This window comes from Protopterus annectens, chromosome 4.part0, assembly GCF_019279795.1.
Source record: "Protopterus annectens isolate FY-2018-M chromosome 4.part0, PAN1.0, whole genome shotgun sequence".
Lineage (NCBI taxonomy): Eukaryota > Metazoa > Chordata > Ceratodontiformes > Protopteridae > Protopterus > Protopterus annectens.
This window is the reverse complement of record NC_056733.1, coordinates 136,448,680-136,463,645: the sequence shown is the minus strand read 5'-3', so window position 1 is coordinate 136,463,645 and position 14,966 is coordinate 136,448,680. Positions and strand designations below refer to the sequence as shown.

General features: G+C 42.6%; 1 protein-coding gene across 1 annotated transcript in view; it reads right to left on the bottom strand.

The window, feature by feature from the left end:
- LOC122800226 (dynein axonemal heavy chain 17-like) overlaps window positions 1–14,966 on the bottom strand; it is a 17,083,451-nt gene that overhangs the window by 3,522,541 nt on the left and 13,545,944 nt on the right. The window lies entirely within an intron of this gene.

The window sequence follows — 14,966 nt, the reverse complement described above, 5'->3', positions numbered from 1 at the left end:
ATTACAAATACTGTAATATGCATTTCAGTACCTAAGGCTTATACATTATCTAGTTATGTAAATATTCTCTGTATGGCAACAAAAAAAAGGCTTTCAATGTTGGTAATTCTTTAACAGTATGCTTATTAAAGCTTACTTGCATCTTACAATTTCATACAAGCTTACTTGATGGTCATTAAAGCACTGCTAATTAAACACAAAGCAACTGGCACTGCAACAACATGCATTTTCTGAAAAATAAGAAGCATAAATCAACAGTATAAAAATATGACAGAAAACCAGAACATTCTGCAAAATCAGGACAGATGAAAAGCCACTGTAGTACTTGTGTCTACCTTGGATGGGGGGACACTCTGCACACTTACACTGCATAACTGTTCCTTGCCTTGCTTGGACACATCCAGAGTCACTACATGGGGGAGTGGGGTCCAACAAGTATGTCACAATTTGAAAATTTTCTGGTTGACGCTGATGGCCCTGACACACATACTTCTCAACCTCAAGAAATCTGGACAATGCCATAAATAGAAGTGGGACAAAGGCCCAAAAATAAGGACAATTAGAAAGATAGTAAAAAAGTAGGTCTTACAATAATATGAATTTTCTGAAGGGTATGAAATCTGAAACTCAAATGTCTGTCATTATTTTCTAACTTCAATCTTTAATGATTTGCCACTAATTTGTCAGAAAACCACAGTTTTATGAAAAATGGACTAGAAATGTGATGCAAAAATATAAAACAGCCACACAATACAGCTGGGAACCTGTCAAAGAAGGGACACTTCTTAATATTAGTACTGTTAAGTTGAGCAGCTGACAAAATAAGAGAATCTGCATGCATTTCTGAAATAAAAGTAATCTATAACTCTGATCATTACAAGTATTCATTAATTGTAAACCCTCCATATTTTCTTCCAAAAATGCCATTTTGTGGAGGAATTATTAGATGGAGAGCAACATTTTGAGTCAAAATCAGGGACAGTTGAGAGGTTTGGATATACCTAATTTTGTAAAGTGATTTATTTGCATTCATCTTTCAACCTCTTAACGCAGGAAATCTGGACAAGGACAAATATATTAGGGGAACATACAAACAGTACTAAAATTTCTCTTGTATAAACTTAGACAGTTGATAGAATAACAGGTCTTGCTTTAGCTTGCATTTTTCTGAAGGGTATGAAGTCTGAAGCTCAATGTCTGTCATCATTTAGTGACTTCATTCCTAAATGATTTGCCAGAAAACTACAAAAACCAAAAATAAGAAGCAAAAATCTATTCATTCTGTGAAAATCTGGACAGTTGAGAGGTATAGTTCAGCTGGGGCTGTCTTTGAGTTTGCTGTCCTTCCCTTTTCACATAATCATGGTCGAATGGGACCTCCCCCCTGCAGCCATTTCAATGTCCCATTACTTGGCTATTTCACCCCATTTACCATAAACACTGTAATGTGCATACTGCTTTACTTCTACAATGATTTGGATTTTATTTAAAAGTTTTATTTTACATTTTACAGCACAAACACTAATAGACATCTGCTAAACAAAGCAATGCAGTCTCACAATGAAAATAGACTTAGGATTACAACTTCTCTGCACTTGAAACTCACATTCATTGAAACAGCATTGAAACTCACATTCAAAGAAAATACATCTGGCCAGTGGCAGATAAAGATTAACTTTGGGATGTTTTCAAATCATAGGCCCCTTGCACATGAAACATACATGTGTTCTTTGATACACCTTCCTGACTGTATTAAATTATATTTTTAATACAGTACAGTTGTTAGACGGCATTTTAAATTTATTGTTTTGAACATTTTTCCAGTAAATAATGAAAGAAAATGCATGCATCAATAATGACAAAACTGCCCAATTCAGAACATTTCCATCATAAAAGTCTACTCAAACTTCTACAATCCGCCAGTATCAGTAAATATGCACAATCTCTGCAAAAGTAAAAGTTATCTAAATAATTCCACACTAAAAAGATCTGTAACTAATGAAGAGGTTGCTGCTAGCAAACAACTTTATATTTCATTGCTTCATCTACAAATAAAGTGTCTGTTGCCTTTGAGGAATAAATTACCTATGTTACATTAAAAATGATAAGCTAGTAATATTGCAATAGGGAATGGATGGCAAACTGATGACAAGTTCATAGTTACTAGGTATCTCCGCCAAAGAGGATATTCTCAGGACTGCAGCATCCACCCCTTTAAAAGTACAACATCAGCAATGCAGCTACATACTGTAGGAGTAGAACCCACAGCCTTCTGCATCAATTGCAAGTACACTACCTGTTATGCTATTAACAATGCAAGCAGACTCAGCATAAGCAGCACTAAACTTCTCTTCCCCTGAAGCTCTCAGCTCCTTGTAAAATCCATTTGACACTCAACTGTATCTCTCAACTTTGCAGCACAAGAAATCTGGAAAAAGCCTAAATTTATTGGGGGGGACAAAAACCCAAAAATCAGGGACACATTTTAAACATTGCTTGTATAATCTTGGAAAGTTGCTAGAATAAAATGCTGTGTTACCACCATGCATTTAACTGCCAAGCCTTGAGCCCATGACTTTGTGCACTACAGTCAGAGCAACATATCACTATGTCAAATCAGCTGTTGCTTGAAAGACAGGAAGACTGAAACTTAAATGGCTATCATTTATTGAACTCAGTTCTCAACCTCTTAGCACAAAACACCTGGATAAAGCCAATAATGGGGGAATACAGCCCCCAAACATATTCAGTGAATTAAGTTCTCACCATACCTCTCAACCTCAGCACAAAACATCTGAACAAGCCAATACTGAGGGAATACAGCCCCCAAAATAGGGGCATATTTCAAATACTGATCTTATAAACTTAGAAATTTTCCAAAATAAAAGGTTTTATGTTACCATGTACTTTCTGAAGAATATGAAGTCTGAAATTCAAATGTCCATCATTATTTAGTGAATTCAAAATCCAGAAAAAAACACAGATTTCATGAGGAACAGAACAGAACAAAAATAAAAGGCAAAAATCTGATTAATTTTCACAAGTGGTGGTGGGTAGGGAATTCAGGCTTTTGCGACCTGCATCCAAGGTACAGGGTTTGAGCCTGATATCTAGCCACCAGGTTTATTTAACTGGGGTATTTTACACACACCACACACACACACATAACACACACAAACACACACACACACACACACACACACACACACACATACAATGCAAGGTCCACTGAAATACAAAAGTGCCTCAATTCATGTTTACACACACACTGTCACAGTGCAAGATCCATTGAAATACAAAAGTGCCTCAATTCACTTTGCAGTCCAATCCCATGAGAACAAATATACCTATCCAGCCTGCAGACGTTGCAGTCTGATCCCCTTCCAGTCTATACAGTTGTAACTGCAAAGACATCTGGGGTATCTGTAGACTGATGACTTCTGGACTGCTGTTTAACCAGTCTGGATGCCTGCACACATGCACGGATTTGCGGGACTCGATAATTATTTTTTAGTTAATAAGTCCTGCAGTCCAATAGCATGAGCCGCCACTGATTTAAACCAAACCAAATATCTAAAGACTTATTGAATGATTCTACTGAGTTACACTTTCTTACTTGTAATGACTGTGTGTTCCCAAATCTTACAATACTTTGGGAAATCAAACTTGATGTAAAAGTGCTTCTGCATTTTGCTATTTGAGAGGTATAGTTTACCCCAGGAGATGTTTGGCCTGATCGCAAAAATTCAATATTGAACAAAAGAAGTGTTTCTGCAACATGAAGCTCATGGTATGTTAGGCACAGTCTGCCACATAAACAGCGGTAACTGATAGAAAATAAGTTAAGTTTAGATAAACATTCCTGATATGTAATTGCCTTGCATTCCATAATTCTTTTAGTAAATTTTCTTTGCACACTTTCTAATATGGAGAGATCACCAAATGAAGCAGTGCTATGGGTAGCTTCAAAATGTCTTTCCTGATCAGAGCAAACATATTTTTCAGATTTATACTCAAAAAGCCATAACAACACACAGATATGGTAATCCTTTTACTACATCTTTCGGGAACATCTGGTTTGCATATTTTAAGACAAGTGAAACAGAATGTACCAATAAAAGTATTCCATGTTCATATGTGTGTACTGGGCTAACAACCACTGGGACCTTTACAAGCCTACCCAAGCATTCCAGTTTTATCCTGCATGTTTATGTGCCTTACAGAGTATTTTAAAGGGTATATGTAAGATTGGGTAAGATTTACAGGATGCCTCCATCCATTATAGACATAGATACTGTGCCCGTTGTGTACTTCTGATTTCTCATCTACTGGTCCTAGTTTCTTCTGAATAGGGTTAGGGAAGAACTTTGCTTCACAAGGCTAGAAAGCCTAGCCTTCCAATGTGTCCTATTTATGTCACAAGCAAAATTTAAATCCCTAGATTGAGTAATTCTGATACTACTCGTTTTGTGGATACTCAAACGTCCATCAGAGTGGGATCCAAGAATGCCTCGCATGCTGATCTCATTGGTCAATTCTCTTTGGAATTGAATGATGTGAGTAAGGTAGTACAGTGGTCTCAGGGAAAAGGATGCTGAAGCATACATACATTTTCCAAATCTGTCCAATGCCCTGAATTCCTTATTAGAGGGATGGACAGATTATCTCTCTTCTGAGAGTACTTTCTTTGTGGCTGCTGCTACAACCATGGCATCTACAAGGGGACATTTACTCCAATGAGCTCTATCATTTGGTGCAGATAGGATTTCATCAGACTTCTTTGGTATTGACTCTGCTGTATCAAGATCTTTCCAAACCCATTGTACAACCAAGTCAATGAGAGTGTCAGGGGAAGGAACCACCCAGGTAGTAGAACAGCTAGCTCCAAAAGCATCCAAAAATGCAGATTCTTCTGGGGAAGGTATATCTGTGGACCACTGCACTTTCTGCTTCACCAGTTCTAAGACTTCACCAAGAAACCATCTCAAAAGGGGGATCTGGGGAAACTTTCCCCTTCATTCAAATCCAAGTCTTCTGTGACTGATTCTAGGGATGTACCTGTTATTCGCTTATAAATGCCTGACACTCAACGTCCTATTCAGAAAGAGGACATCATTATTCTTTCAGGGAAAACTTGCCTAGGCTTAGAAATGTCCCACTCTGATCATTAGCCTAGTAACAATCCATGAATCTGTGGATCTATAAATATCTGGTGAGGGGGCTGAATCAGACTGGGAGCTCAAGCATAGAACTTTCCCAAAGCTTTCAGAAGCTGGCTGTTCCTGTAGACAAGAAGTGGGTTCCAGTGTAGAATATATTGGAGGATGGGATGGAGAGAAATCCTGGAGCTCCTACTCTTTCCAGCTCCGAGGCTGACATCAGAGCTGAACTATCAAGAGCCAATGCTCCAAGAGTAAGGGATAGATCTGACAGTTTCAGAGCTGACCCCTTTCCAAGAACACTGGCTCCAAAGCTTTGACTCCAACTTTCATCTCAATTAGACAAAGTCAAAGTGGAAAAAGCTGGGTGATATTTTGAGCCGAAGTATAGGATACTATCAGCATTGATGTAGGTGATCAGGAGATACTTGGATCAGAGGGCTTCAGTTCCAAAGGTTGGGCCTGCAATGGAATCATAGGGGCTGGGGTCAATGGTAATGTTCCCAACTCTACCGGGGGGTGGAATTGGCAGAACATCCAACTGTATCAGTGTCTGAAGGAACTTATGCATCATTCTGTTATCATCCACTTCAGTGAGGCCCCTCAAACAATGGGCAGAAATAGAAGAAACAATAGAGGATGCCCTGGATCATTGCTGCAAAATGGGAGAGTACAGTCAAGGACTAACTGGCTCCAGAAAAAAAACAGTTTAGGTGGCGATGCAGAATGGATCTGAGGCTTCAGAACTGAAGACTTTGCAACTTTTGGCATCAGACCTGTGGAGGGTGTGGGGTCTGGAGACCATTTCTTTGGTCTCTCAAAGCCCTTTTAGGGAGTCTTACTTTCCAGAACAGGATCCTATGGTTTTAGAGATTCTCTCTCTTTTTCTTTTTCCCTCAGAGCCAGAGAAGATGGAGAGAGGACTGATTTTATCAGCTATGTTGAAAGAAGACCTTTTAATAGTAGCTTGTCCCTTCTACTTTGAAGGGCTTTGTGGTCAAATTAAACACAGGCTTCACACTCAGTATTAAGTTGTGGTGCTCCCAGACAATACACATAAAGGGAGCGTGGGTTCTTAGGGGGAATTTTGTGACCACATTTAGCATACTTCTTAAAGCTTTTGTCCACCATGCTAGGATTGATGAAGAGTTAATCACCACAAAAAAAAAAAAAAAAAAAAAAAAAAAAAAAAAACAACAAAAAATTCCACAAAAAGCTAGAAAGATTAAAAAAAAACTACTATTCAAGAAAAACTACTCTAATGGTTCTAACACCTAACAAAGCCTACATACTGGAAAAAGACACATGTGTGTGTGTGTGTGTGTGTGTGTGTGTGTGTGTGTGTGTGTGTGTGTGTGTGTGTGTAAAGTTTTTAATAGATGATAAGAGAGGAAGAATAAAGTTAAAGATAAGTAGAACAAGCTATTATTAAAGATAACAAAACTCTAGGTCATTGAATAATAATAATAATAATAATAATAATAATAATAATAATAATAATAATAATAGCACTTATACAAGCATGGAGATCAGAGCCTCTGCGACTGTTCATCTGAAGTAGCAAATGAGATCTGAGGTAATTTATGGATGGTAAAGGAATTATGGGCAGGGTAGGAGTCAGTGCTCTGAATCTGAAGGTTTGGAAGTGCCAAGACCGAATCTGAGATGGATCCAAGTACCATTGGATCCAGAGTTAATAATCTTGGATAAGACCCTGGTTGTAGGTGAAGCACCAACTAAAAAATATTCTCCACTGATTAACATGAAGTTTCCTAGTGGCAGGAGCTCTTGTCTCCTTTAGTACCTGTTGGATGTCCTCACGAATAAGCTGCCTAAAAGGTATTAGCACTGAATCATCCAGGCAGTTAGTTGAAATTGATTGAGAATGCAGTATATCAAACTCCTCTTGTCTTGAGTGAGTAGACCTATTCTGTCAGGAAACTTTTGGTAATTGCACCTGTCCAATTCCATAAGAAGGGAGAACCAATGTTACCTTGGCTAGATGGGAGTCACCACAATAATTTCTGGAAAGTCCTCTTGAATCTTCAGAATTACACTGTGTATCATTGGAAAGGGTGGAAATGCATACAGAAACTTTCCAGACCAAGAGAAAATTAAACTGTATCTGTTTCCCAGGCCTGCCTCTAAGGAGTCCTGATGGTGAATTTGCTTAGTTGTCTGTTTTGAAATAAGGCAAATTGATCTATTTGACTTGCTCCCCACAAATGGATCCATTCCTGCAAGACCCCCTCATTCAATTTCCATTCATGACGGTCTGTCCTGATCCTGCTTAGCTTGTCTGCCTATACATTTTGCTCTGACAGTATGCAAGATGTTTGGAGGGTTAGACAATACTGTACAGCTAACTCCCAAACAATTATAGCCATCCTGCAAAGGGTGTACAGCCTGGTGCCACCCATCAGTTTATGTACCACATCACTGAGGTATTATGTGTAATCATCTACACTTGTCCAGGGGACCACAGATCATGAATAGATTCCATCGTATGGCTCACAGCTAACACCTCTTTTGACATCTGTGTACTTTGGTCTGTCTGAACTGTCCCACAGACCTCATACATTTAACCCCATAGAAACTGCTCCCCAAACAAAAACTGAGGCATCTTTTTGCTTCCACCAATGATAATGTCCAAAACTGGAATCTAAATATCCCAGAGGATGAGAATGTTGGGTCCACATTTTTTAAACCTCTGAATTTTTCTCATGTATAACCTGGCAAGAGGAATCATAATCATAGCAGCCTTGAGTCCTAAAATCCTGATATATTCTCTGGCTAAAGTCTCAGACTAATTGGAGAAGATCAGGAAATTCCCATTTTTCTGTGTTAGAAATGTTTTTGAAGAGACATATCTCAATGGCAGTCTAAAAGCACAGTCCTGGGTGATGGAGTCACAGAGGATTTCTGAACATCTATCTGGAAACCCAGATTGGTAAGGAGTGAAAAAACCCATGTTAATGGCTACTAACATCTGTTGAAAGACTCTAAACAGATCCATAAGTCATCTAAATAAGAAAAAAAAAATGCCTTGCAGTCTGAAATAAGTTATCCTTGGAACTACACATTTTGTAAACACTCTAAGAGCTGTAGCGAATTCAAAGGGTAATACAAAAAATTGATAATGTAACCCATATACATTATCTGAGACCTTTTCTGAAGATTGTGGCTGACTGTGGCTATGGGAATCTGATGATAAGCATCTTTTAGGCTTAATATTACCATAAAACTCAGAAGCAGAATGACTGATGACACATTCTGAAGAGTCAACATTTTGAATTTTGCTACATTCACAAACCGGTTGAGAAAGGAAAGATCTAGAAATGGTATCAAGGAAAGCTAGTTCGTTGCTAACCAGAAACATTCTGGAGTAGAATACATCCTCCCTTTGGCCTAAAGGCATTGGTAGTTATGACTCCTATGGTAAGCATGTGTTAAAGAACCTGAAGAAAAATTATGTTTGGTTCAGAGGTTAGGGAGGAATTCTGATGAAAGGAAATATGTGTATCTTGTGCCAACTATAACCCTCCTAAAATAGAAGTTATGTCCTTACCATAACGTTCCATGTGGAGTGTTCATCTCGCCTTTGTTCTTACACATGGGTTCGGAGCCGATCCTCGGCTCCGTGCCGGCCTCTTGCAAGCTCTGCATCGAGAAGAAGCTCGAGACAATCTAATACCCACAATCCCCCTCTGCCTTTACCTCAGATCTAGTTTGCAAGCAAACCAATCTACATAAAAGCACATTCATGCTTACACACATAAACATATCTAAACAGACACATATAAACATATATGTGTATACCAACTATGTACACAGAATAATAGCAGTAGCAAAAAAAAAAATGCTTCTGGCCAGGCATCAAAGAACATTCTTCCTAAGGGTGGGAGGGTGGGACTGTAAGAACAAAGGCGAGATGAACACTCCACATGGAACGTTATGGTAAGGACATAACTTCTATATGTGATAGTGTTCAATCTCGCCGTTTGTTCTTACACATGGGTAGCGTCCCTAGCTCCTTGATCCTGAGGAACTCACGGGAGGACGTTCTTGAGCACAGTGGAACCAAAGGTTGCCCTGTCCCTAGAAACCTTGTCTACTTTATAATGAGAAATAAATGTATGTGGCTTACACCAGGTAGCAGCCGCACAAATAGCATCCAGAGGTAGGCGAGCTGCATGAGCCAAAGACGTAGATATCGATCTTGTGGAATGTCCTTTGGGTTTGTGTAAAAGGGGTTGATCTGCAGAATCGTAGACATAGATTATACAATCCGTTAACCATTTAGAAAGAGTTCTTTTGGTAACTGCAAGTCCTTTCCTGCTATCAGCAAAAGCCACAAAGAGTTGATCTGTTTTCCTGTGATCTTTTGTTCTATCCAAATAAAACCTTAGCTGTCTGTGAACATCTAATTTGTGTAACATATACTCCATTTTGTTGGAGTGGTTTTGAAGAAAGTGGGTAATTCAATGGACTGATTAATATTGTTAATGGAACATACTTTAGGGAGGAAGGATGAATTGGTTCGAAGAGAAACTCTGTCAGAGTGAAAGATCAAATAAGGGTGCTTGATGGAGAGAGCCTGAAGTTCAGACACTCGTCTAGCAGAAGTAATGGCTACCAGAAAGAGAGTTTTCCAGGACAAAAATTTTAATGGGCAAGAAGAGGCAGGTTCAAAAGGGGGCAACATTAATTTAGATAGCAACAAGTTTAGACTCCAAGGTGACGTAGGAGATCTGACCGGTGGTCTAATATGAAAAACTCCTTTTAAAAAGGCTTTACAAAGTCTGTGAGCCATAACAGGAGCTCCACATTCTTCCACATGGAAATTCGAAATGGCAGCCAATTGAACTTTTAGAGTAGCAGGAGAAGCACCCTGATGAAATAAGTCTGTTAAGAACTCTAATATCTTATTCAAAGGAGCTATAAAGGGATCCACATGGTGTGTCTTCGCCCAGAATACAAACCGTTTCCATTTGCTAGTATATGTTTTCGTAGTGGAAGCTTTATGCGAAGCCACTAATATATCCTGGACTGCTGGTGACAAAAGATCAGACCTGGCTAAGTTGGGAATTGGAGCAGCCAAGCTGCTAGATGGAGTGACAGGAGCGCGGGATGGGGAACCCCTGACGAGTGAGTCAATAGATCTGGCTCTGGGTCCAGAATCCAGGGTCCCCGAATGCAGTGTATTTTCAGGAAGGGAAACCAAATTTGACGAGGCCAGAATAGAGCAATGAGGATTATCGTCCTGTGTAGGTTCCTGGCTTTCTGGAGAAACTTCGATATCAGAGGAAATGGGGGAAATGCGTATAGGAGTCCCGGGGGACAATCGTAAACCAGTGCGTCCCTGGGGACTACCCTGGAGGGGGTAATAGGGCAAAGTAGCTCCTGCATTTGGCATTCATTGGAGACGCAAACAGGTCGCAGGAAGGCTGGCCCCACGTGCGAAAAATCCTTTCCGCCACTGACTGTTTTAGAGACCACTCGTGCGGTAACAGAATTGCTCTGCTCAGCCTGTCGGCTATGACGTTGGATGACCCCGGGATGTGCGTTGCTATTAGAAAGCGACCCATGGACTCCGCCCACTGCCAAATTCTCATGGCCTCTCTGCATAGTTGATAGGACTTGGTTCCCCCTTGTTTGTTTATGTACCAGACTACCGACATGTTGTCCGTCTGATCTGCAATAGTCCCTAGAGGAAGGAGGGGAGCAAAGTGTTGCAACGCTAGAAACACTGCCCTCAACTCTAGAACATTGATGTGCAGATTGTACTCCAAATTGGTCCATTCGCCTTGGACTGTCTGTCCCTGAAAGATGCCCCCCCACCCTATCAGGGAAGCGTCCGTGGTCACCGTAACTGTGGGGGTGGGTAGCACAAACGGCCTCCCCTGGGAAAGGTTGCACGTTTGAAGCCACCAGTTTAGATCTGTTTTGCAAGTCTTTGTTATAAGAATCTCGTGTGTTAGAGGTAGTTGTTGAAATGACCATTGAGCAAACAGTAGCCATTGTAGGACTCTCATGTGCAGCCTTCCCAGCGGAATTGCAATAAGGGAGGCTGACATGAAGCCCAACACCTTCAGTACTAGTTTTGCAGGAGATTTCCTTGACAAGAGTAGAAGACGTATGTGAGTCTGCAGTGATAATATCCTTTCTGGGGGGAGCTTCAGAATTAATTGACGTGTGTTTAACTCTGCTCCTATGAACAAGATATTTTGTGATGGCTGAAGTAAGGATTTTCCGAAATTTACGGAGATCCCTAGGTGAACACACAGTTGAAGAACATAGTCTCTGGCCTGCAGTAGTTGACGCCGGGTGGTGGCCGAAAGGAGCCAGTCATCCAGATACGGAAACACCTGGAATCCCTGACGTCTCAAGTGAGATGCTACCACTGCCATACATTTGGTGAAGACCCTGGGGGCTGAGGTCAGACCAAAGGGCAGGGCTCGAAATTGAAAGTGACTGGCTCCCAGCCGGAAGCGCAAATGATCTCTGGATGCCCTGGCCATTTTGATGTGGTAGTATGCATCCTCTAGATCTATTGAGCACATCCACTCGTCCTTCTGTAAGAATGGAAGGATCGATTGAAGCGTGACCATTCGGAACTTTTCTTTCTTGACGAAAGTATTGAGGTAGCTTAGGTCTAGAATGGGCCTCCAGTCCCCTGTTTTCTTTGGAACTAAAAGAACCTTGAGTAAGTCCCGAATCCTTGCTGGTCCGCTGGGACTGGCTGGATGACTCTTTTCTAGCAGCTTTGAAATTTCTAAAGCTGCTGGCTCTCGCAGATGGGGCGGTACATCTGGGAGTCTTTTCTTTGGAATGGGATAGGATAGGAAGGGTATGGAGTAACCTCTGGTAACTACGCTTTTTACCCACTTGTCTGTAGTTATACCTTGCCAGGCCTGAGGGTATAAAGCTAAGCGACCCCCGACTGCCTCCAGAGCAGGACAGTCGGGCCTCCTCTCAGGAGTGCTGGAAAGGTTTACCAGGGAGTGTATCCCTGTCACCTTGATGTTGCGGACCCCCTCTGCCGCCAGGGCGGCGTCTTCCACCTCTGTCCCCTCCTCTGCCTCTAGAGGGGGCATCACCCTGTGTGCCTGAGAAAGACCCTTGGGGTTTTCGAAACCACATTTTCCCACCGCGTTGCCCTTTGGGGTACGGTCTAGTTGGGGTGGAAAACGGACTCCGACAGCAGACAGAGTCTTTCCCTCTTGTTCACACCGGGTAAGGGTCTCCTTTACCTTGGGGCCAAAAAGAGTGGCACCGTCAAATGGGGCGTTTGTAAAGGAAGACTTGAAGGCTTCCGCAAAGGAGCATAGGCGCATCCAGGATTGTCTACGAAGAGCAATCGCTGAAGATGCTGCCCTACTCGAACCTTCGGCTGCGTAAGAAATCAGCCTCATGGACGAGTTAACAATCGATGTTAGGGTATTAAGTTGCGCTGTCACTTTCTCTGAGACAGCTGCATCTGTAGTACCCTAGAGGGTATCTCCCAACTCTTTGACTAGATCCCTCTGCAGACGTGTAAAATGGGTCAAATAGTTCAGGGACCGCATGGAAAAAGCCGCTGAACTAAAATGCGCTTCCCATATCTATCCATCGTCCTAGAATCTTTATTAGGCGGATGGACAGACGAAGAAGACTCCGACATCTCCTTTTTCGTGGCTGCAGCCACCACCATAGCGTCTACTGGAACTCCTTTTGTAAGGTAGGACTTATCCTGAGGTGCTGTGATGTACTTGTTCGGTTTCCTTGGAACAGGTTCCACTGTGTCAGGAGCCTCCCACGCCCTTCGAGCAATAAGTTCCATTAGTTCGTCGAAGGGCGGAGTGACCCAGGAGGAGGAAGGGCGAGCACCAAATGCCTTCAGCAGAACTGACTCATCCTCAGAAGGGGGAAGGGACTGCCAGTCACCTCTCTGTTTCAGGATCTCCAAAATGTCTGAAAGAGAGACATCTTCTGAAGGTGACTTAGGGGACCCCTCTGACTCATCTAAGTCAGTATCAGATGTTATGGATTCCTGTGGAGAATCCAAGTGTCTCCTCTTACACAGTCTCTTCCTAGGGACTTCCTCGTGGGGAGCATCCGAAGAAGCCTCGGAGGAAGAGGGGGCACCCTCCAGGGGTGGCTGAGGCACTGGTGCCCGACGCTTGGATGTGGCCGTGGGTGCAGATGAAGACAAAGGCCCTTTATGGGGAGGAGAAACTGCTTCCACTGATGTGGTTGTCTGGGTAGACAACACCTTCCTCATCAGGTCGAACGCTCCCGGGTCCCGCATCGAAGAGTCCCCCGGTTCTGAAGAAATGGGAAGAATCCCGACACGGGCCACGAAGGCATCGACCCTGAGGACGGAGCCGAATCGATCCGTGCCGAGGCCCCGAGGGGGAGAGTCGGAACCGACACGTCGGTTCGACTCTCGGCCCCGGAACCAAGAACAGACCGTCGGCTCCGAGACTCCGGTACCGGATCCGACGGAGTCGAGGTGAGGGGAACAGACCGAGAAAAGGACGGTTCTGGACCCGAGGGCTCCACAATCAGCAGATCAGCCTCTTCCGGCTCCAAAGACTGAATCGGTCTCGGAGGAGGAATGGATGGAGATACAGGAAGGCCTTCAAGTTTCGACACCAACTGGGTGGAAACCGAAATAAGTTTAGAGAGGGCCGAATGCTCCAACAACTTCTGCACCACGCGATCCACATCGACATCCGAAAGTTTGGAGGAAGAACGGGTCGAAGGAACCGAAGACGGAGCTGACCTCAATATGGCCGAAGGAGGGAGCTCCATCACCGGTTCCAAGACTCGAGGCTCAGGAACCGACACCAGTTGAACACTCGGCCCCGAAGTCTGTGGAACCAGTGATCTAACCTTTGAAGAAGAGCTCGGAGCCGATGACTTAGGCTCTGACGTCTTCGATTCCTTAGAGGACTTCGATGCCTGGTCAGAAGCATCCAAAGCCTCTTGGAAAGCTGGTTTCAGTAGACCTCTGTCCATCAGTTTCCTGCGCCTATCTGTCATGACCCTCCCACTAAAAGAGTGACAGATGGAGCAATCCTCTTGTAAGTGAAGAGGGCCAAGGCAGTAGACGCAGGAACTGTGGTTGTCAGTGACCGACATTTTTTGGCCACACTGACAACGTTTGAAACCAGACTTTGCTTTCTCCGACATAGTATAACAATATATAACTACAGAAAACACAGTCAATCCGAGAAAAAGTCACAATCAGGTTAATGTCAAATCCGGTTAAATTGTCTCAATATGGTAGATATGAAGGGTGTAGGCCCCGATACAAAAATACCGAAAATAAGGTTAACGGTACCAAGGAATTACGGAACCACAACACAATCACACTTGTTAATACAGATAATATCAACTAGAATATATTTCTTAATAAAATACAACAAAAAAAGTTATATCTTAGCTTAGAAACTCTCGAGCTAGCTCCCAACGATGCGTATGCAGCAGCGGCAAACTAGATCTGAGGTAAAGGCAGAGGGGGATTGTGGGTATTAGATTGTCTCGAGCTTCTTCTCGATGCAGAGCTTGCAAGAGGCCGGCACGGAGCCGAGGATCGGCTCCGAACCCATGTGTAAGAACAAACGGCGAGATTGAACACTACCACATCCATGATTAATACACAAGAGTCTGAAACAATCTGTTGTCAAAAGGAAAGATTAAGAGCCTGCCTGTAGGACAGACTTAGAGATGTAAGGACAAGTGGGGGTAGAATGCTGGCATAGTCATTCTGAAGGTGTAGTCTGTCCTGTTTCTGAAAGGATCCCTGTTTTTATTGATTTC